General features: G+C 36.4%; 1 protein-coding gene across 7 annotated transcripts in view; it reads left to right on the forward strand.

Moving 5' to 3' along the window:
* The first annotated feature begins 3,038 nt into the window (after positions 1–3,038).
* NAALADL2 (N-acetylated alpha-linked acidic dipeptidase like 2) overlaps positions 3,039–25,112 on the forward strand; it is a 1,279,597-nt gene continuing 1,257,523 nt past the window's right edge. For 2 of the 7 annotated variants that reach the window (XM_070242637.1, XM_070242636.1), the window contains exon 1: positions 5,312–5,396. The gene's annotated coding sequence lies outside the window, so the exon portion shown is untranslated. Of the gene's footprint in view, positions 3,178–5,280; positions 5,397–25,112 lie in introns of those variants that run through there. The other 5 variants (XM_070242641.1, XM_070242639.1, XM_070242642.1 and 2 more) reach the window with 5 other exon arrangements.

Genomic DNA, 25,112 nt, shown 5'->3' on the forward strand with positions numbered 1-25,112 from the left:
ATTGGAAATGATGTCTCATTACTCCTGCTTTATTCTATCCATTAGAAGTATCACTAAGTCCAGCCCATATTCAAAGGGAAGTTATTGCACAGGGCATAAATTCCAGGAGGTAGGGGTTATGGAGGCCATTTTATAAGCTCTCTACAACATGAATCCCCATGGGTGGCAGCTGTTTCCTGCAATTACCTCTGAGTTTCCTGAGTGCTCCCTTTCTGCTTCTTCAGCTTCATAGATAACATGCTCTGTAATCACTGCCCTGATACTAAATATCCTCTCTTTGAAGAGTGTGGTTTATTTTTCCTGACTTGATGCTGAGAGATATAGTACTTAGAGTTCCGCCAACCATCCAGTTTAGAAGTAAAGAGAGTATGACATACTTTGTCCACGTTCCAGTAGTCAAAACCCAGTCACATGACTAATTTAACTGCAAGGGAGGCTAAGAAATATATGGAGCACACAGATATCAGTGAGACTAATAGTTTCTGCCACACTACTTAATTTTCAAGAAGTCATACACACATTGTCAACACCTCCTGGATACCACTTTCTCAGGTAAGTAACTTTCTTTACACAAATAAAATTCTGCAAAAACTCAAAATGCTCTGTAAGCAGAGTGATTAAAATTTATTCATTTAATTATTTTCATTGAGTTCCTCACATTGAAGCCATTAATTCTCCAAAACGCATTGAAAATAGCAGGAACTTTATCCAGTTAACAATTAAAGAAAGTTTGTGATTCAAAGGTAACTTAATATAAGAATTATTTTCTTTTGGTCATTATAGAATTAAAATTTTAGCACTTGCTACTATACAGTATTTTCAGCAATAAAATAGTAAATTTTAGAAACTCTGGATAATTTATCAACAAATTTCTCAAATTTCTTTATTTTTGGGAACTTTAAAATCATTAGAAAGAAATGAAAATGAATTGTGTCTGTGTGTGAAAGTTTACCTACTATGTTCAAATATTACATACCTTTACAGTCAGATGTAGGTAGAATCCACAGTTTAGTTAGCAAGAATTCTTTTTTTTTTTTTTTAAAGATTGGCACCTGAGCTAACAAATGTTGCCAATGTGTTTTTCTTTTTTCCTGCTTTTTGTCCCCAAATCCCCCAAGTACATAGTTGTATATTTTAGTTGTGGGTCCCTCTAGTTGTGGTATGTGGGACGCTGCCTCAACGTGGCCTAATGAGCAGTGCCATGTCCTCGCCAAGGATCTGAACCAGAGAAACCCTGGGCAACTAAAGCAGAGCGCATGAACTTAACCATTCGGCCACAGGGCCGGCCCCGTTAGCAAGAATTCTTAATAGTAAACTTCAGCACTTTGGGAGTTATGACAGGGAGATTATTAAATTTCAAAATAACTTTTCCAACTTTATCTTTTTGTACCTTAGAGATACTATTTGGCATTTGTTTTCTTTTTTTAAAACTAATTTTTTGGGGCCAGCCTGGTGACATAGTGTTAAGTTCACGTGCTCTGCTTCAGCAGCCTGGGGTTCACAGGTTCAGATCCTGTGTGTGGACCTATACACTGCTCATCAAGCCATGCTGTGGTGGCACCCCACATACAAAATAGAGGAAGATTGCAACAGATGTTAGCTCAGGGCCAATCTTCCTTACTCCCCCAAAAATTATAACAGTTTTTCAAATAGGTAACATATATTCACAGCCCAAAAAAGAAAATGAAAATGTATTCAATGAAAAGTCTCCTTTGCACTCCTCCCTCAATCAGAACATTTGACCTCCCCTTTACAGAAGTAATTATTGTTGTTAGTTTCTTGTTTCTTTTCAGAAATTCTTGATACACATACAAGTAAATATAAACATATCTCCTCTTTATACAAAGGCACTATATTTTACACATTGTTCTGCACTTCGCTTCTTTTCCTTTTATATATTTCCCAAAACTGTTTACAGAAAAGTTCCTCATTCTATTTCTCTTTCTTTCCCCCTACAGCTGCATATAGTACATTATATTGTATGAATGTACTATAATTAATTTAACCAGTCTCCTATAGAGGGACTTTTAGGTTATTTCCAAACTTCTGTTATTATAATGAATAATGTTGTACAAGCAGTATTTCTATAGAATCAATTCCCAAAAGTAATTTGCTGGTTCCAGGGGAAGATAATTTTGGTGTTTTTAATTTGATTGTTACCAAATAGCATCCCAGAGGGGGTTGTAACAATTTACACTCCAATCAGAATTGTATGAGAATGCCTATTTCCTATAGTTGTTTATTTTCCAATGAAAATTTTAATTACTGTAGAATTTCTAGTTGTGACATTGTCCAAAAACCAAAACCATAAAGTGATCATTCTTAAACTTACCTCATATGTCGACAAAGATTAAAGTGTGACAGATTTAAGCAGCTGCAAGTAAACTTCTTCTAAAACCTGTACAACAGATTCCATAAGTACATATATGTTGTTGACAGAGAAGAACGAGGATCTGTATCTTTAAGATTGTCTTCCCTTATTGTACTGGATTAGCTGTTAATCTTGGAACACAATGTTCTCAGCTAAAGCTCAAATTTGTCTTGACAATCTCACTTTAGCTTTGATGGTCTTTAGTAATATTCTTGAAATTAGTTTCCAAAACTACAAATTTGCTGAGGCCAACTGACTGTTTAACTATTGCTTCTGTTATGCAGTGATTTAGCAACAGGTAATGTTGTAACATGAAATCCTCACCACACTGAAGTTTTAAGTTAGAAAGAACAATATAATCTTTTGCAATCCAAACAATCAATCCTCTGCAATATAATCTTATATGAAATCTTAAATAAAAATCATATTAGCACAGTAAGGTTAAATTCAGTTGTGTAAAAGGGACTTATCAGATTGATGTAATTTAGTTATAACTGTTATATTTTATCTATAAAACACCTCGAAAAGCAGATCAGGTTATGCTTTACATTACTAATGTTAACTAATGATGGATTTAAGAGCTTTAAAAGAAAACACTTATTAGCCAAAATCCACCTCTGAATAAATTCACAAAATGCTCAAAAGCCCATGAGTCAAAGTTTAGTTTACAGCATGCCACGAGTCCAACTAAAAAAGTACACTCGGGTGACTGAGGTATTAATGGGCACACGAAATCAGGTGGTGAGTCTTTGTCTCTATCCAAAATGAATGGAATTATCTTCTCAGACCAAAACACTTCAGGCAAGGTAAGCTTTTTTTATCTGATCTGACCACCTGTTCTTGGTTCCCCTGCTTTAGTTTGTATCGCCTGCTTGTCTAAAGCAAGTTGCAGGCATTCATATTACAGCCCAAAGTTCAAAGGCTCCCCTTAGAAAAGCTTCCTAATGTCTTTATTTTCTGGGCTTTGGTTTTGTTTTCTTGTTCCTTTTAGTTTAAGGGCTTCACACCATTTAAAAATTTTATCTGTTTGTTTCACATTAATAAAGGTTTAATGCTAATCTGTTTGCTTCAGCCTGAAGGCTTAGCAAAACTGAAACAAAGAGTGAGATTCTTATTTTACTTAGGACTTTTCCCAATTCTGTAAAATTAATCCCCTCAAATATTTTGCTTGTGTTTCTACACTGAAAGAGGCACCTCCAAGTCTTTCACCCTTCACGAGACCTCCTAGGAAAATGCAAATCTTTATAAGAATCTGACAGAGGAGTTTTTTCTCTTCTCTTTTTTCCTTTCTTTTATTTCTATTTGAAAGGCTGAGTGGTAGAGCGAGACACCCATTTTTCTTCATCTGATGAAACTTTTCTCTAGTCCTTGGTGCTAAGGGTGATTAGGGAGTAGAACAGTTCTTGATTTCTATTCCATTCTCTTTCACTCCAGTCTTAGCATTGCTTTGTCTAAAACAACTTCTGACTTCACGGCTGCCAATTTACCATTCCTCTCATTGAAACTTCAACTGAAAAACATTTCTTTCAAAAAGTTTGACCCTACTCAGAGAGGCCTAGCTAAAATTCTTTCCATTCCTTAGTATTAATTAAAATCGCCTTTCTCCTAGGCAGTTCCATTTTATAAAGATAATATAATGAAAGTAGATAAAAAAGAAATATAGTGGAAGCAGAAACAAAGGGGAGGGAGAATGAAAGTGGGAGAAATGGTTTACTTGTTTTGGAATCTTTAACTATACGCTCATTGTGGGTGGATACTCATATTAAGTAACTAGTCTGGCTTTTATTTTCAAGTTCACTCTTCAAATCTTTATTCAGATTCCTTTCTTCTAAAATTGACAGTACAGAGGGAACATCATACAGATATTAAAACTAAGCAGAATGCATCCATCTGGCATGCCTTTCAGGAATCCAGCCCACTAATTTTTGCTATGGGTTTGATGACTCAACCCCCTAAGATGCAGCACAGGGAAGAATTTCCTCATTTTGCAGAACTGCCAAATCTCATTCATTGGAGAGAAGGCTCCTCACTTGGGGCTCATTTTTAGACAGTTGTTTCTCTGTTTAAATATTTTTAAAGATCTCCCTCAGCAGAAGGAGTTTGTCATGATTTTCTAAATAGCGAGTAAACATACTCCTCCTCGCATCCCCCATGATGCTTCAGCCTTCTGGCCATTGAGCCTAGCTTTATTATTTTTCTTCTCTCCTTCCGCCTTTTTTTTTTTTTTTTTCACCTCAGCTACATCTCTTGGCTTCATCTGTTCCTTGGAGGCTACAATGTCTTTTCTTCCATTGGGACATTTGTCTAACTTACTAATTTTTTACAAAAAAAATTTGTCTAATTTTTTACTTGAAAAAAATCCTCGCTTTATTTTTGTCTTCTTCCTTTTAAAGCTGTTCATCTAGGCCCCTCTTCACTTATCCTCCACCTTCATTTTTAAATCCTAATAATTAACTTCTAGTTAGTGCATAGCGCAGGCGCGAAGCCAAGCACCCTCCCAGCATCCCCTCTCCCGAGGGAGGTACCTTTATTATCCTCCTGGACAGAGGGGAAACAAACGCACAGAATTCAAGGAATTTGCAGAAGGTCCTACAGCTGGGAGCGCCGAGGCTGAGCATTAGACCCAACCATCTGGCTAAAAGAAAAGTCTTTAAAAAGTTTTATTAGATACAAAGAATATTTGGAAAATATACGCAAATGATAAAAGAAGCGGATCTCTCTCCCACCATGGGTCAAGTTTTCCAGTTTTGTCCACTTTAGAAAGCATCCTTTCTCTAGTTTCGAGCTTCTGGCCGTTGAACACGGCTGCTGGAGCCCCTCTCCCCACTGCGCTCGGCAAACGTGTCTTTTATTATGACTCAGCCCAGGCCGCTCCTTGCCAAGCGGCTGACGCTCGCGGCGGAGGGGCCGGGGCCGGCGCTCGGGGGCGAGGGCAGGCGCGCGCTCCGCCCGCTTTACGGCTGCTGAAAACCTGGCCCGCGCCCGGCAGCCGTACCGCAGACGAGCCCGCGCCCGCGCCGCTCAGGTAATCGCAGTCGTTGTGTTTTCAAAGTTTTGCCAAAACCAGCTCGGTGCTCCGAGGTGGCGCGGTCCTTGCCGAGCCGTCCGGCCCTCCCTCCCGCCCAAACTGGCGCAGCGGCGGCGCTGGCCGCACCCCTGGAGGGTCCCGGGGAGCCGGGCGGGCGTCAAGGACCGGGGCCGAGGGGCGCTCGGCGGCGGCGGAGTGGGAGGGACCTCGAGGGGCGGCGCGCGGGGCATCTGGCTCCGGCCGACCCCGGGCACACGCTGGCCAGGGGGTCCCCGTCCCCGTCTCGAGGACCCCGCCACCCTCCCGGAGGCCGGGAGCTCCCGAGTCTCTGACACGTTCACACGTGCACGCACGCCGGCCGTGCTGCCGACTAGGCGCCCTAGCGGGACAGGTAAAGATGAGCGGCGCTGCGGAGCTGTGCTTTAGGGACGGCTCGGCCGGAGGGACGCCCCCGCGTGAGGATGCAGCTCCGGAGGACACGCACCATGGCTTTCTCAAGGAAGTTTCTGAGAGGCTGTCGAAACAGCAGCCTGTGATTAGCGCCAGCGATGGTTTCCCCTTTGGTGTCCGGCTTACTCCCACAATTGCCTTATGGTCTGGTCTCATTCTTCCCTAGCTCTCTATCCTTTAGTGCCCTCCACGCCTCCTTTTCCCGCATTCTTTACTGCTAGCTCATCTTTCGGTGCCTTGCGTTCTTTTGTCCCTCACTGTTAGAATAACAAGTATACAGTTAACGCCTACTTTCCGATCGTCCTTAGCAGTTAGTCTTTGCTTACTATGACACGTGCATCCTGAGGAGCAGAGTAACGGATCCTGGACCTGTCCATGTGACTAAGTTATTGGACCATATGTCCTACTGCCTCAATTGGCCATGCGGAACAGAGGACATGGGTTTGTTTGAAACCGACCTCAGAAACCTGGATAATGGTGCTACTTCTGTTAATGGACTAAATCTTGACAAACATAAGCAGTTATATCGTAGTTTCCCGTAGTATTCACTCCATTCGGTACAAACCAGTAACAGTTCTTTGAATGTCAATTATGGATAGTTGGTGGCAGGCTGAGAAAAGAGATTCAGTTCCTGTCTTGCAGAGACCCCATATTCAGGAGACGGGACGGTGGTGAGCCCTGGGATGGTGGTACAAAGTGCTGTGGGCAAATGGGAGAGGGAAGGATTAAGGAAGGGGTTGGGTTTTAACCCGGCTTTGATGTTCGAGTAGGATTTTCCCCATTTCTTCCTGTTTTTTACCCTTAAGAATTCTTGATAGCAAAAGATCTTTCAGCAATTCAGCTCACACTATTCAGATATTTTTCTCCTTTACAATCGGCAGTAATCTCTGATCTCAAGACTTCTGGGAAATATAAAAGTAACTTGTCTTCACAAGGGTGACCCAATGTATTCCTGGTACCATGCAAAGAGTTCTATAGACTTTTATTACGGGACTAACAAGAATGAAATGATATGGTTTATTAATTGCTTACATAAAGCATTATCAGATTCACGTAGAGCACTCAATGCTTACTTGTTCATTTAGTCGACAAATATTTGTCGAGTGCTTACTATGTGCCAAGCATTGTTCTTGGCACTGGAATAAAGCACTGCCTTCTTGGAATATACATTCTAGTGGAGGGAGACAGTATATATAATAAGTAGAAAAATATAAGCTGATACTGTAATAAGTACTGTGGAGAAACATAAAGCAAGAAAGGGTTTATGTATGTGTGTGTGTATCTGTATATTTAGCAGTTTAAAATAGGATTGTAAGGGAAGGCCTGGAGAGAAGGTGACATTTCAGTAAACATAAGCAGGTGAGAGAGTAAGCTATGTGATATTTGGGGCAAGAGCTTTCCAGGTGCAGAGAAAAGAAAATGCAGAGGCCCTGCGTATTGTTGGTTCAAGGATCAGCAAAGAAGCCAGTATGGGTGGAGTGGATTGGAGGAAGGATATGTAGTCTTCACGAAGTAGAGGCTGGATAGAACTAAGTGGTCTGGTAAAATACTGTAATGACTCTAGTTTTCACTTGAGGTGATATGGGAAGCCTTTGGAGTGTTTTGATCGAACTGTCTAACAAAACTTTAACACCATTACTCTGATTACTCTGTTGAGAACAGATTGAAAGAATAGAAGGGCAGAAGCAGGGGTGCCAGTTAGGCTATATAATAATCCATGTGACAGATGGTGGTGGCTTAGACCAAGATGGTAACAGTGAAAGTGGTGAAAAGTTCAGACTGTGGATATATTTTGATGGTAAAATCCATAGGATTTGCTGACACCTTGCTTATGGAATACTATGAGAGTAAAAGAAATTCAGAACTTAATTGCCTAAGCAACTGATAAGATAGAATTTCCACTTATTGAGATGGGGAAGATAGCAGGAGAAAGATGTGGTGGTAAGGATTAATAATTTGGATTTGGACATGTTAAGGGTTAGATGCAGTTTAAATACCCAAGTGGAGATGTCAGCAGGCAGTCTGAAGGCCAGGCTAATGATAGACATTTAGGACTCTCACATATAAGCAAAAAGATTGGATAAATTCATCAAAAATGTGTGGGGTTAGAAAACTGAAGAGAACCAGGGAGTGAGCTTTGTGGCACTCCAACGTTATGAGATGAGGAGCAGCCAGCAAAGGATTCTGAAGAGCTGTAAGCTAGCTAAAAGGAAGAACAGGAGAGTGTGGAATTTGGAAGCCAAGTGAAGGAATGTTTGAAGCAGAGTAGGGGACTGGTCAGCTGTTTTAAAGATGAAGATTGAGAACTGATTTTGCAAAGGAAATCATTGATGACCTTGATGATAGCAGTTTTCATGGAGTGGTGGTTGGTGAAAGCTTGTTGGAATGTTTGACAAAGAAGAGGAGAAATTGAAGAGGGTGATGGTATGCATCTCTTGCAGATTTTTACTGGAAAGGAAAGGAGAGAAATGGAGTATTAATTGGAGGGCTATGTGATATAAAGAGAGTTTTAAAGATGTGCAAAACAATGCTATGTTCTTATGCTAATGAGAAAGAGCCAATAGAGATGGAAAATTGATGAAGCAGGAAAGAGGGAGCAGTGTTCTTAAATGTGTTAGAGGAGAAACAGTAGGAGAAGTTATCTGTTTCTAGGATTATGGGCTATTTATATACTTATAGTAATAATAAGGAAGAATGTGTGGACACATGCAGGTGGGGCATGTGGATATTCTCTTTGGATCACTTCTCTTTTCTCATTGTGATTAGTGGCAGACAGTTGTGGTGCATGAGAGATTTGTAGGAATTGTTATCTTCCCATTTGGTGAGGGATGTATTTGATGAGAAAACACTTTGAGATTCTGAGAATTTCTTGAAGCAAAGAACTTTGTGTTTTGTTGAGGAAAGAAGACGGGGAATTTCTATCTTGAGTTTTGTTTGGGAGAAGACTTGGAAAGAACGCTGAGATTATAAAATAAAAGCTGGGGCAAATGAGGAAATAAGGTAATAAGCAAGATCAAATCTGGGAAAGGCTTTCATGAGGAGGGTAAATACATTGAATCTTACCTCTGGTGATGTTGGCTAACTAAAGTTAAGTTTTGAGAATATTACTGTCATATCAAAGAGATACTTTACTTTTTAAATATCACAGTTGATCTAATGGAAAACAGTGTTCTGCTGCTGGTGAATCTACCTAAGGAGATGTAGTATTAGACGTGGAAAGAGATGTTAGCTGGGAATAGATTTCAGATTGGATTTTGATATCGCAAAGACTAGATTGGTAACAAAATGGGTATAGAGAAAGACTGCATTTTGACAACATTGTTCATGGATATTGAGCAATTTGACAAGATGGAGAGAAGTTGTCGGAGTTGGAAATAGTACCTTGTTTGAGATGACTTTCCTTCAGTTATTTGGGGACCATTTGTTTATTGAATTCTAAATATAAACCCGTTTTTTTAAGTCGTGGCAGGGGATGGTGATACCAAGATGCAAATGACATGATCCCTGCCTTCAAATAACCATTTCTGGTAGAGAAAAAAAAGGAAAGAATGTAGGCAAATATTCTGAGAGAATTGACAGATGCTTTATGAAGAGTACTGAGTGCTTTGAGAGTCTATTTTTTAAATTTTATTATGGAAGTTATCAAACACTCAAAAGTAGAGAGAATAGTATATTGAACCCCAGTGTACTCATCATGCTTCAAAACCTATCAGTTTTCTGCTAATCTTGAATGTTATCGGAGAGTAGAGAAGGGAGAGATTGTTTCTGTTTGTAGATGAGGATAGGAAGACTTCATGAAGCGTCTCCTATATGAAGACATAGAAAGAACAGGAACTGAGCTGTAGAATTCTTGGTTCTAGTTCTGTCCCTGCCAATGGCTTGCTGAATAACTGTTATTCAGTCTCTATCCTTCACTTTTTCTGTAGCGTATGGTTGTTATTCCACATCAGGGGGCTGCTAACTATAGCCCTCAGACCAAATCCAGCCTGCCACGTTTTTGTAAGTAAAGTTTATTGGAACACACCTACATCCATCCGTTTATTGTCTGTCTGCATTTGTCACGGACTACAGTGTTGAGTAGTTGAGGCAGAGATGGTATGGCTGGAGAGGCCTAAAATGTTTACTGTCTGACCCTTTACAAAATTCTTGCCAACCCCTGTTCTATGTAATCTCTGAGATTCCGTTAGCTCCAATATGTTAGTTAATCTCTTAGCTGACTAAAAATAATAATAGCTAGTATTTTTTGAGCATTGACTAAGAGCCAGCAGTGTTATTTTGGTTTGTATGTACTAACTCATTTAATCTTCAGCAAAACGGTATCAGGTAGGTTCTGTTATTTCTGCAAATGAAACTAAAGCATAAGGTGGGTAACTTGCCCAAGGTTATACAGTAATAAGTATTGGAGCTGGGCAGTCCTGTTATAGCATCTATATCCTTGACTATAATGTTACATTCTCTTTAGATACATAGAAAAAAATATATATGAAAATAATTTTAGCCAATTAGAGAATGGAAATTAATTCATAAGTCAATGATTTTCTCTTAAGTTCAATAAAGCCCTATATTGTGATAATAAATGTAAACCCTTTTAGATGTTGACTAATCCTGAATGTACATTACAGTTGAATAGTGTGTGAAATCCAAATATACCTGGACGGAAAATTCTAGTACATTATTATTTTCTCAAGAAGCCTTAGTGGATTTTTGAAAGCAGAGCACTTTACTTAAAAAGTTAGTAAATATAAAATGATGTAACAATAGGAGTCTATTATTGTTTTATCTTAACAATATTTACCAGTTTTCAGGAGTCCATGTCTTTAGTATATGACGTGATTGGTGCAGATTAGGAGTTAGGGGCCCAGAGTTCTAGTCCCAGTTCTGTCCCCAGCTAGCTTTTATCTCATGTTGTCTTCCTGAAAAATGAGCAGGCACCTAAAGATCGTTATAGGGCGTCCTACAGTTTAAAAATTTGATTGTGTAATTTTTTACATGCTATATTCAAAGAAATAGATGAGATAACAACATGGAAGAACTAGGTTTGTGAAGACAAACGTTTAAGCTTCCCTTTTTTCTCTCTACGCACAGAAACACATATACAGATATGTATACATGTAAATATAAACATGCACATATAACTAAAATCAATGTGATTTTGTCTGTGCTTTATCATCATATTTGGTGTATAGGCTGTTAAATATCCTTATTTTTGTGTGTTTTTGTATTTGTATGAGGAAATAGATAATTTTTTTCCCTGTTGAGCCTAAAACATAGTTATACAAAAGGTAAGTCTTGGTGAATTCCTTGACCTCTGTGATCTGGCAGCGTGTCTCATGCTTTCTTTAGCAAAATTTGGTTCATTGCTCAATTTGTTTGCCAGTTAAAAGCAAACAGTGTGCCTGAAATCAGGGTTGTCTGTTTTGCACTGTTGCGTGGGATATTGATGTCAGACAAAATTGTAATTTAATTGTTTTGACATTTTGATCTGAGCTGTTCAGATAAGAAAGATGATGTATCTTACATAGAAACCTAGTATTTTGAGCTCAGCATGATTTTCCCTAACTGCTTGTTTATAAATGTGGTTTCAATTTTTAAAAAGTTAAGTTTTAATCATAATGGGAATTTATGTTCTTGGTATTAGTTACCAAAGTATGATTTAATAGGAATATATGACAGATATTTGACTTTTTAGATGTTCAGTCATGAAAAACTTTAGAAGAGCTATCAATCCTTTAAAAACAGATAATGAAAATTCTTTGCTTTCTGACTTTTTCCATCATATGTAATGCCATGTATGAATGTTTTCTATATTACAGATGGCTTTTTGCTTTTTTACAACCTTGGCATGTAAAATTATTCATGAACTTCTTCAGTTTTGGGACTTTATTACATTGTTCCAGCCTTGTCTGTTGGTGAATTTATAACTGCATAGGCCATGCTTTCCTACTCCTGTTCATTGAGTTCAATTATCATTGGTGATAAAATAACCTCAAATAATGCATTCCGAAATGTACTTTGGGTTTCCTTATCTTTTTACACTTAGTTAGAAACTGGAGGAGAAAACACAACGCGGAAACACTTTTAAAGAAATCAAACTCTCTCTGTGAATAGTAATGGATTTTTATTTTTGATTTTCAATTTAACACACTGCTTGGTGATTTGACAACTTCTTGGGGCATCTCCTGGTTCAAGAAGTACTTATTTCCTAGTCAACTCCCAGAGGGGACCATTCAGGTTTTTTGAACCAAACCTGAAATGTATTCCCTGCTAGGCTTCAGAACTCTCAGAGTGTGTTCTCAAACCAAAGTAAACACCTTCTGATACACTGTAACACTTTTTTGAAATACTGGTCCTAGAAGTCAGCTTGAAATTTTAATTACATTTAAATGATGAAAGTATCCTTTATCTAACTTTCTCAAGTGATGTGAATCTGACTGAGAACAACTTAAGAAGCCTTACAGTCTTGGATCATTTCCCTAAATTTTTACTAAATTCCCAGAAACTTTAAAAATAAGAATCAGATATTTTCAAGTAAAATGACTGCTAATTATGCAAGAAGCCTACTCTTCTGTTGTGTGTGTTTGTGAAAATGCCTCAAGACTTTACGGCTTCTTGTTGAAATGAGACAGTGTGTGAGTGATGTTTCCCAGGGAGGCTCTGTTTACCGGAGGTACGTGGTTCCTAGGATAAACCCTTTTCCAGTAAATCATAAGTTATCCCTCTTCTAAGAATTTTCCCACAGATAGCCTGGTCACCAAGGGTGTAGTGGCTAGCAGAATAGGCAGCCTAAATTATTTGTAAGTAAACCGTCTTGGAGCTGGAAAATGCAATGATGATTCTCCCACTGGGGTACTCTGGACTATGTTGGATGGCTCCAAGTCACAGGTCAACATGGCTATCTTTTTGGAGTGTCAGATTTATCAAAAAGACTTTTTTTTTGAGAAAGTAATTAAGTAATTTAAATGGTAAGTTAAATGTTTAAAAACAAATGAATTGAATATGACAACCAGTGAAAAATATATGATTTTAAAAATAAAATTCAACACTTCAAAATAGTTTTTTGCTTGTAGTAGATCTCTACAGAAAGATAGTTTAAGACCCTAGGAAAGGTTATGGGTTGACACCCAGATAGGTAGTTTGGTTGTCATATTCACATCATATTTAGTCCCATTAAGCTTGTTATATACTATCAAATGTTCAGATTATTCCCATTATCCACCTGCTGTGGTTTACTTCCTTTCCCGGTATTTACCCACACTGATCTCACATTTGTGGGAATAATGTTCCTCCTTACTCTATTTTCCTCCTAGATTCCTGGCATTGAGATATTAGGATTTCTGTGTGATACTTCCCCCTCTTTTTTTACTTTTTATTTTGAGACTACAGATATACAGGAATTTTCAAAGATAGTACAGAGAGGTCCTGTGTTCTTTTTACCCAGTTTTCAGCATTGGTTACATCTTATGTAACTATAGTACAATATCAAAACCAGGTAATGGTGCAACTTATGTGTATAGTTCTGTGTCATTTTATCTTGTGTAGGTTCATGCAGTTACCACCACAATCAAGATACAGGACCAATCACCACAAAGATCCCTCTTACAGCACCTTGCAAAAGAGTTACTAAAAGAATCAGAGGGATCTAATCTAATAAAGGAATTTTTCACTTTCTTCTTTCTAATTTTTGAAATATATTTATGCAGATGCTAGATTGTTTTGTGTTTTGGGCCCTGCAAGAGAAAGATGAAATATTATCATTACACTGCAGGAGAGCTTAATAGTTAAAATAGTTATAACAGCTAAAGTCATCTATGAAAGAAGTTTTTGAAGGCTTACTCTCAAGTTGTTTTCAAAAACTTTTGGAAAGTTAGGCGTTCATATGCCTGAAGATAGGGACCAGGTGATATCATGTGGTTCCATCCGTCTCTTTGACTAATCCTTATATGTGCACTGGAATTGCCCAGACAAAACTTAAAAGAGAAAATAGGGGAGCAAATGGAAAGAGAGGTCTTGTTGAAAGTCTTAAGCACCCAAGCAGCCTTGTGTCTTTCTGTGGAACCCAGAATTGGAGGAAAATACCATTTCAGCATTATCCAAAGCACTGTTAAATGACATTGTGCCACATTTGCTTTTACAGGTGTTAAAACTACATCTACAACAATTGCAACAACTATATCAGAACCACTCACTTTACTATTTTGTTTAACCAGTATTCTATGAGGTTAGTTATTTTATTACTGGGGTCTCAGAAATCCTTGTCGATAGATTTTCTCAGAAGTGTTTCCATGTAATCGTGATCTGGGATTTTAGTTTCACATATTGTTATATGAACAGTGTAAATGTGTTATTAAGGTATAGTTTACTTGTATCTTAGTTTTAATAGCTTATAAAGTATTTTTAGTTTCATTTATTTGAAAATTTGTGATTTTAAATTTATAAAATAGCTATTTTTGTCTGGTTTTCAGCTGTGCAAGCAATAAATTAAAGTCTTTTTAGAGTTTTGGAGATACTGTTGACATTCTCTATTATAATAGTAGTAGCTGCTTCTCCATTAGTTCTTCCCATTATTTTTGGGTTATCTGAATAAAGCAAAGAATTACTGTCTCTCTTCTCAGTTTTTGCTCTTTGATTTGAATGTTCCTCATAATATTGTTATTGTAGTGATATTTAAACATTAGGTCCAGATCATTGTCATTTTCATTTTCATTATGTTCCTTGTCAGTTTTCCAAGATTAAAACAGAAAATAGATAGGTATATTTTTTTTCGCTTCCTTTACTAATTTTGTGTTGGGTACATAGGAATGGCAAGATAGGGAATGAGCATGTTTATCTTGTCAAATATATTCTATTTCACCAGTTGAATATGATGTGAATTTTTTCCAAAATCCTTAATTTCACTCAAATGAAAAAATCTAGTTTAATGGTTATTTAATGTTGAACATTTTTTAAGTTAATAAAAAAACCTGATAGTGTGTATATACAGACAGAAAAGGTGGCTTCATTTTTGCCCTTAGCAAGGATAAACTGGTTTGTGACCATCTGTCTCTAAGCTCTGTACCAACCTCACTTTGGGAATGTTGGTGTGAATTCTGCTAGTACTGATAGTTTAATTTATTACCAATATTAGAGGCAGTGACATTGGTGAGATTCAAGTGACTTATCATCACCAGTTCTTCCTTTGAATGGAGAATGTTGCTCTTGACTTCATTGCTGCCTGGTGTATATCTATAAAAACACCTGTTCTTTTATTTGTTCAGTATTAAATATAAAAATCTAATTGTGTGATTTTTCATATCATTGTTACCAAGAATTTAATTTTAAAGCAAGCAGAAAACTACATCATAGAAGTTTGATGTGTTGGTATTATAGTCTAGACATTTTCTTAGGATGTATCCAATTAGAACTCCTCTAATCATTTTTATGATTAAAAAAACCCATCACAATATGTTCAGGAAAAGTAGTTACAAAACCTGTAAATTAATGTTTGGTAGAAAAGGACTTGCCATTATACTAGTCTGTATTTCTGATTATTTAAAGAATTCCTCCATTTCTCGTGCCTTTTTTTGGTTTACAGATTTTTGGGGGATAGTGAAAAAGAATTCTTTACCCAGTTTCACAACACGCATTTTGTCTACATAGCTATTCCTTCATTTTAATGTAAAAGACAAAAATAGCACTGAAACCAATAAAACGTTAGTCAATAATGCAGTGCTAAGGGTAGTGGAAGGACTAAGGAAGGGTCTTGTCAGTTTGGTATTGGTATTTCAGTAGTTCCCTTTTAAGCAGATGGAAACCCTGCTAGGACATCTACCTTGTCTTTCTCTTGCGCCTCATCTCTCCATTGACGCACTTACTATATGTGTGACCACCTTTCAGAATTTTAATTTCTTTATTTATGAAGTGATACTAATAATAGTCCACTATACAAGGATTATTGTAAGGATTATTTAAGATGGCATGTGGGGCAACTACATTATCCTTCATACATGAGCATCTTTGGAGTTAGTCGAATGGGTTTAAATCCCAGTTTTCCACTTCAGTATTCAGTTACCATGTGATTCTTGATCACTTGGTTGGCCTCCATTTTCTCCTCTCTAAAATGGGAATGATTTTATCTACCTTAGAAGGTTGTTTTGAAGTTAAATATGATAATAATGTATGTGATGCACCTAGTACATTGCCTGGCACCTAATATTTAATAAATATTATTTCCCTTTTCTTTTTTCTTCCCTTTTCGCCATTTTCTCATTTTCCACAGTCTTGGAGAAGGGGGACTGGTGAGATCAGATATGGGCTAGGATGAAGCCATTTTGTTCTCTGTTCTTTGCCAAGCCCCAAGGAAGGGGCGTTTCTTTCCCAAAGGACAGTGTGTGTTGAGGTTATTGAGGGGGTTTCCTTGTGGGTGAAAGACTGGGAAGATTTTACAAGTCACCATCCACCAACCATCGTCTGATAGCTGATCATTTAATACTGTCACTCCTCTGCTAAAAGTCTCTGGTGGCTCCTCACTACCTTTAGGATGAAGCTAAACTTCTTAGCCCACTGAACAAGGCCCATTGTAATCTGGCCTCCACTAAAGACTTCACCTTCATCTCCTGTCCCTTATCCTAAACATACTCTTAGATATGATCTCCACCCCCACCCTGAATATAAGCTGCCATTTATCCTCCCATCTGTACGCACATGTGTACACTCTGGAATGACTTTCTCCCTTCTCTGAATGACAGATATATCCAGCAAGATTCAGTTTCAATATCTGTTTTTTATAAATGTCCCCCACCTGCAGCCCCCAGAACCAGTCATACTCCCTCCACTGTGGTCCTATATTCCATTGTATATATGGCTGCCTTTATTAGCAGTTTTCAGTGTATCTTCGGTCCTCCCTGCCCCTGTGTTCTCTTTGCCACATGAGCAGAGACAGTGTCTTTTAATCTTTGCCTCTTTACTCATCTGTCATTACAGTGCCCAGAGTGTACTTATTAAACTTAAGTGAATTTATCTTCGTGACAAAAGCTGAGTACGCTATAATATGCTATAACATAGCAGTCCAAAGCAAAGCTCCTTCTGCATTCCACCCCCACCCGCCATGTGAAGATGTACTTCCCCAGTCAGATTGTAATCTCGTAAATGTACTCTATACTTAGTCAGGCACACAGAGGTTGCCTAGTCTAACATCACGCAGGATTGGTGGTTGAAGATACAACTTCATCGTACCATTTCACTGCCTTTTGCGGTTTAAGCAAAGCGGGTGCACTGAAAGAAGAGAGATTAATAGATGGGAAGTGAGGATTTCCTGAAAGAGTGAGAATAGCCAGTAGGGCTAGATTTTGTCCCTTTGCAAGCTTTCAAAGGAGGATAGCACACACACTGTGTTTTGTGGGGTGGACTGGTAGATGGGCAAGTGGGGCAGGAATGAGGAGGATAGTGAGTCCTCAGGTCATACAAGGGAAATCTTTCTGAATAGTCCCCATAGATGCTCGAAGTAAGTAGGTAAGAAGAACTTATGAGTAAAGAAGCAGGAGGCTTGAGAGTTTAGAAGAGTCGAGTTAGGCAGGTGGGGCTAAACAAAGGAATGAGTGAGGGTCAATAACAGAATTGAAGTTGAACTTAATTATAAATGGGTCACATGTAGGTCTCAGGAATGCCATCTGCTGGGCCCATGGTCATCTCTTGGGACACTTAATGGCATCAGGTTACACTGTACAGTAGGGATGGCATGGGGAAAAGTAGAGAAATGGAAACAATAAATCAACTTGGCCATGTTTTTTGCCAAAATAAATACTGGGATATGGTCTGAAACATGGTTTGTGAACAGGTTTAAGAAATTAGGGATATTTATAGTGATAATAGATAACTGGAGACGATTTTGGCCTTGAATTCAGTTCAGTTAAATTCAGTGAACATGGAGAGCTGTTCTTTGGTGAGAGAAGCAAGAATACCCTGATTTGTGCTTCACAGAGCTTATGTTGTCCTTAGAGGAGTGAGAAAATAAAAGTTACTAAAAGGTAAGATAGTGTTTTGTCTTTTTTTCTTTTAATTCACAAATTTTGTTTTTATCTGAGACTCTGATTTCTATTTTATTACATAGACCAGAGAGATGATAGTTCAATGTTGATATTATTAGCTTATAGTACCTTACAACATATATTTAGAATTTCCTTTTTCAAAAGTTTGTTATGCCTACTTAATTTTTAACTCCCTCTTTATTTCTTCTCCTGTTGCTATTGAACATGTGAATTTGAAAAACGAGATTGGTAAATTTGGAAAAAAAAGTGTCATATTTTTAGAACATCAACTTTTTCTTGTACCAATCTTCTTTTATATGTGCTTCATTAGAAGCCACTTCACATCCTTCTTGGAAATGTATAACTAATTAAATAAAGTAAAACTAATAAATAAGCACAAGTGTTGGGATACAGAAATCAACACTATTTTTGCATTTAATTGTATTTTTTCTAGAGAACATGATTCTTATATTAGAATTATAAGTTACTTTAAGAGATCATCTAGTTTAGCCCTTTTCATACATAAAGAAATATTAAATGACCTGCTCAAACTCACATAGGTTTGACTCAAAAGGTACCAAACTGGGACTAGAAATTGGTGTTCTGGCTCATAATCCAGTTCTTTGCTGCCATCCAAATCCATGTATTGGTGTAAAAAAAAAAAAAAAGATTTGTTATAAGTGATGACTTCCCTTCTTTTTCATTAAAATGTACAGGCACACTTTTATTAGTTATTTCAGATTATTTTGTTAGAACAACTGAGGTATTCAGGATTGCTTCCTAATTTAGTTAATATTCAAGCCTCTGTCATGTTTTTGGGGGCTACAGAGATGGTTACAGTAGCAAGTCAGCATTCTTCTAGGGCAGAGGAAAACCTGAGGGAATGGGCAAGAGTATGGCAGGAGGTAGGTTAGAGGGAAGGTGTGGTCCAGAGAGTGATTCCCAAGGCTTTTAGAAAATTTCCACTGGTCTTTGACAAAATGAGAAAGTAAGGATTATGAGGTGAGTTTTTCCACTCTCTTGTTTTTCTGTAATTATATCTGTCCTACTCTTTTGAGTAATGTTATTGACAAAATAAAAAGTTGATGATCTGTTTTAATCCTCTCATGTGTTTTTTTGTTTTGCTTTGTTTTTGAGTTTATGGGTCCATGAAGTATAAACGGTGTAAGAGGCGCTCATCCAGAATCTGTAGTGCTGTTTAGGGAGCAAAGGCCTAGGTGAGGCCTCCTAATAGAAGACCGGATGGTATGAGAGACTAGATGCCTGCCATGAGAGAGATACTAAGAGACTGGTGTGTTTTAGAATGGAGGAGATGAGGATAGTGGGTAAGTGAGGAAAATGAAAATGAAAGCTAACTGTTTAGTTGGCTTTGTCATGGTCGATGTTAAAAAAGGGTTGCATGCGAAGCACATGCAGTGGACAGTGACTTGGAAGAATGCTTATTTGGAATTCTTAGTGTCTGTGGCTGGATTCCTTTGGTAATCTTAGCCCAACTGTAGAATAACTGAATGCTTCACCCTCACAATGGCAATTAAAAATGCTGGTTTTTAAAGCACTTTAGGGTCGGCAAATGAAGTATACCACTGTAAGCTTCAAAGATAAGGTTTCTTCACTTGGACACAGTCTTTGAAATGGGATTCAACTGAAGCTTTACAAAGTGTTATTATAGCTCTTAATGACAGCAATCTTGCCTTTTGTTCATGTTTCAAAACCACCTGAATGTTATATTGTACGTACTCTGTAATTATGAAGTGATTTGCAAAAATTATTTTAAGTTTTTGGAAAGTTGCCTTAACATGTTAATGGGACACTGAAACCTGCTTTTCAGATGATCTGACTTTATAGGAACATAAATGCATGCTACTAAAGCAAAATGAAAAAGCAAAACAAAACCACCCCGCCGCCCCAACACCAATAAGTAATCCCCAGCAAGTAAGAGGGTATGCTAGAGTTATTGAGTCATGACGTCTGGAATCACACATATGGAATGAAGCATACTGAGAATTATTTTTGATTTTTTTCTTCTTCATATCCTATAAGCCCTAAATGTGTTTGTCTGTTGGATCAGGAAAGGAAGAATTCAAAGATCAATTTTGTGTTTCATTAGCTTTTTTGTTCATGTGTAAACACAGTGTGGGAAAAATGTAAGCATTTAGCATTTATTCAAAGAAGTTTAGATAGAAAGATCCAGATGATATAAATCAGATATTTAAGACTTGTTTGATTATAGTATCCTCTTCTGATAGCAAAGTATAACTATTAAAAAATAGAATATTACTCTGATTTATTACATTAATTTCAAATTGACTTCTAGAATATTTTCTTTGAAAAATAACCATTTTATGTTTATAAACATTTTTTCTAATGATGAAAATAATAGTCATTGCAAAACATTCAGAAAGCCTGGAAGTGTATAGAAATAAAAAAAAAAAAAATCACCTGAAATTTACTACACAGAGATGCCCTGTTAAAATCTTGGCATGTTTTTCTTCTGGTTTGTTTTTCTATTTTATGCTTTTTCTTAAATCTTTGAGATCATATCAGAAATTTTAACATTCTGCTTTTTCAATATAACATATATAGAGTTTTTAAATATAATTTTAAACTTTATAAATGTAATTATTGATGACTGCATGATATGTCATCTGAATTAGCCATAATAACTGTTTCTCTGTTGTTGGAGATTTAAGTTGTTTGTATAAATATTAAATTTTTAAATCAATGCAAATTTGTTTTATTGAGCCTTTCCTCTTCAATTGAGTAAAGCTTATTGAAAAGACTGTTCTTAAGATTAGATTTTCCTTTCTTTTTCCATCCCCTCAATTACATGCTAACTAGTCCTTGAATATTTCCCTCCTTATTCTTAGTAGTCTGAAAACTTGTTCTCTGTTACTGGTATGACAGTGTCAGCTGAGTTGTGATGGATGTATTGCGATTGTACAGACAAGTGTATGTGGCTCCTTTCATTAAGTTACGGTGAACCTCAGTAGGAGGTCCTTATGCAGCTTGAGAGTCATAAATATACTTCGAGGGAATATTTGCAAAGATGCTAAATAGAATGTAAGGAATGAAATATTATTCACTGTACAGTTTAAATTTTTTTCTAGCACGAAGCATTTTACCTCACTTGTATGCAAAATAAAGTGTTTTACGCCAGTATTAATACTGATGGCTGTGCATGAATTAAGTATTGATTTTCTATGTATTATTTATTTTTTATTGATCTCGAGCGTACAACAGTTTGTCAGTATTATATAATAAACATTCTTTTGGCTATGTAGGACATATCTGAGTTTAATAATTACATTCTTTTCAATAAAATTTATCATTTTGTAGGAAAAGATGGATAGTGTTGTGGAAAAGATTATTGAACAAAATACTTGGTCTTCAGATTTAGATCCCTTGATAAGGATATGTGGATTTTTCCTGGTTTAAGATCTTTTTTATTCACTTTGGAGAAAATGCTACTTTGTGCAAAAATAGATTGCTATTGAAAATAACATGTATTTCCTTGGGAAACTTGCCTCAACATTCCTTTCCCCTAACTTTATGGTAATTTATTTTGAAAATAATTCTGGGAAATAAAATGTAATTAAATGTTGAAATTATTTCTGGAAATAGTCACAAAATATGATAATAAACCAAGGTTTGCATTTTTATTTAACAAGATACTTCATGATAGCATTAGACTTTATATACCACAGTTCCCTTATGTACTTTAAAGAACTTCTGAGAGTTCTCTGTGTATGTGTGTGCATGCATGTATGTATGTGTGAGTGTATTTTTCTTCTAATATCTATATGTTAAGATTACTTTAAAGAATAAATAACATCAGGTATTATATACTAAGTTTTACATCTCAGTAAAAGAATAATTTGAGATGGATTTAATAAATTGTGTCTTCTGTGGTTGTATTCCACTTAGACTATTTTAGGAATTTGTTATATAACACAACATGATTCATTCTTAGCTTTTCATTGCAAAAAATCTCTAATTTTTAATATTCTATTTATTCAATACTGTTGTTTTACGTGGAAGACATGAGAAAAATATTAGTTTGCCCAAAGAAGAACCCTGATTTTCTTTTTGGTGAGAAAGATTGTCCTTGAGCTAACATCTGTTGCCAGTCTTCCTCTTTGCTTGACAAAGAGTGTCCCTGAGCTAACATCTGTGCCAGTCTTCCTCTGTTTTGTATGTGGGACTCTGCCACAGCATGGCTTGATGAGCAGTGCATAGGTCCGAGCCTGGGATCTGAACCCGTGAATCCTGGACTGCTGAAGCAGAGCATGCAAACTTTACCACTGTGCTGCCAGGCCAGCCCCAAGAACCCTGATTTTTGTTCTTAAATACTTTTTCTTAAATATTTCTTCTTAAATGTTATTCCTTATTTCCATAAAGACATGGTTATTATTAGAACATTTATCCTTGTTTGTTGCAAAATCCTTCAGAACTCAGCACAAAGTTACAGCTTTAATAAATAATTGAATGAAATGGTGCAGCCACTATCTTTCTAGATGGAAATCAAATCAGAATATATCACCATTTTGTTTTCACAAATCTACTGAAATCAGAAGTAAAATTTCCTCTTTCTGGGATTTTTAAGTTATTAGTAGAACGATTCTCAAGATATTTAACAAATATTTTATTTGTTTATTGAGGATACTATGAACTTTTAAAAACTTTTTTTTAGGAAAAAATATAGAAGTACTACTGAAACCAATGAAAAATTGCCAAGATGAAATGGAAAAATCTTCAGTATTGTAGATATCTCTCTATATAAAATGGCTGGTGCTCTGAAAAATAAAGATGGGTTTGAATTCAAAATTGACAAGTCAGATAATTTAGAGAATTAAGTCAATGTTTGTAGAGAGGTGTTAGTGTAGGCATCTTTGAATTAGAAGATGATAACGTTCACCGTACACTCTTGAAGTGAAAGTAAGAAAAGGTGAAAGGACCATTGAGAACATCATGGATTAACACACAGTGAAGTTAACTAAAATAAGCCAGTTCATATTCCAGTTAGAAGAGGGCAGGGTCCTTTAAAATTCAGGTTTTATTTGTTTTGTTTTTAATTGATTGATTTATAACGGAGATGCTAGTAGACTCTAGTTTATAAAAATGGTAATTCAGTAATCCTATGTGCTTCATTCTCAAATGTTCTGTCATATCATTACAAAGCTACTTGTGAACAGTCTGTATATCTCTGGGCTTTAATTAGCCCTGGGAACATGCAGACTTTAAAAGTAAAAGTAATTGCTCAGTCTCTGATAACCTGTGCACAGTGAATCACCTTCTTTGGAAGTATGCTATGTAAAACAAACCGTTGCACAGAGGAGACAGGAAAATACAGTTTTGTTGCTGGGTCTGCAGTGAGGGATTTGCAGATTTTGAGATCCTGGAGAGAGTCAGGCAAAATCTGCATTACAGCACATTGTCTTCTGTGGGGAAGAAGCTGCAGGACCGCTTAGGTTCTCAACTCTCTCTGCTCTGTCTGCTTTTGTCCTACTATGTAAAAAGCCTTCCACTTGCTGGGACACTGAAAGAAGAGGGATAAAAGAATATGGAAAGATATCAAGTACGTGAGAAAGACCTTTATAGCCAAGTTTGACAAGAAGACTGAGTCAAGTTGAAGGGTGGTTAGATAAGCTGATATGATTTTACATATACTCTTTATTTTAAGAAATAGCTATCAAATTGTAAAGGGAAAAAGCCATTAAGTTAAGTGAAGAATACCTGATGTGTAGGCATTTCTGAAGTTCTTTTTTGTGAGAATGCTAAATACCAAATCTAATGATGTACTCTAATGATTAGTGATCTTTGTCCTATTTTTTGTTTTTGTAATCAGATTTTAAAATTTGCTTTCTTAAGCTCCTGTTTAAAAAGACAAGTGGCTGAAGAATGCAGAGTCCAGTGAGAAATAAATTTAAAAGTGATCACTAGTAGGCAGGAGGATAATTTGGAAATTAGGAACCTAATATATGTATTGGTGGGAAAAATAGGGAATTCCAGAAAACCTTCTCATACTTCTAAGCTACGATATTGTTTGATTTTAACCTTTATTACTTTCTTGATTTAGAGCGTATTGTCTTTAGTTTTTAGGCTGATTCCACAAACTCACACTCAAGTCCTTTTAAAGTATTTTATATTTAAAGAAATGATGTATATGAGACTGTAGTATCTTACGCTAACTGTATCTGTAACAGTTTTCTAGCTTAAAGTTAAACAGTAATAGGTTTTGGTACCGAAACTTTATCCATAAGTTGACCTCTAAAATCATCGTTATAAAATTAGTCATTAGATTCATTTTTTTTGTGTAATTTTACCCTAGTTTCATATATTTACTTATTTTAATTTCTGGCACTTTTGCAGGGTTGAAGGGGGTCATCTTATCATTAGCATTTTACATTATCTTAAATAAGGTAGAAGCATATTTCTCTTTGCATAACAGTGGTAGGATAGTTTATAAGCTTTAAACAATTTTTCAAAATGAATAAAATTGTTGCAATTATGGTTTCCTTTGACAGAATTTGTCTAATAGAACAACCGGTTGCTCCAGGATTTAATGCATTAAAGTGGGTTAAAACAAATGCAATGTTTGGTTTTGACAAAATTCCAAGTGAGTGTTAAGTTAGATTAATATATAAATTGTTTTTTATTTGATTAAATATTTATCATTTTCAGGTAGCTAACACTTTAAGATAGCCTATTACGGTTCACTTTTCAGGTGAAAATGTTAAATGTCATCGTGTTTGCTGATACTTTCCTTCCTGTAATAATTAAAATAAACTCATCTAGAATAGAAGGGAAGAAGTTAAGTAACTATGCAGTTGTTTTTAAACATGTTGCAATCTTTGTTGAACAGATGGTTTATGTATAAAGATCTTAGAAAGTTTGGTATCTTACTTTAGGAACAATACTTTAGTGATGAAAAGGTATTGATAATTTTAAAGGGTGTAATGTGAATTTTCATTATATTTTAAAATAATTTTTAAATTGTGAAACTCATTTTTTTGCAGAATGAAAACTTTTTCTTGAAGGATCCTTGTATTAAAGAGATTTGGTATATGTATGTGATTCTCTGTGCATGTGTTATTTTAAAAATAATTGTTCAAGTAATTGATAATGAATAAAAGTAATTTTGAAACAATTGAACTGACAAACTTCTATCTTTATATATCAACACAATTAATGAAATTTGCTGGTGATCTTTTTCCAAACAGGAACTGTTTTATTCACCTTTGTATTCCCGAGTATAGGACAA

Source organism: Equus caballus, chromosome 19 (genome assembly GCF_041296265.1).
Source record: "Equus caballus isolate H_3958 breed thoroughbred chromosome 19, TB-T2T, whole genome shotgun sequence".
Lineage (NCBI taxonomy): Eukaryota > Metazoa > Chordata > Mammalia > Perissodactyla > Equidae > Equus > Equus caballus.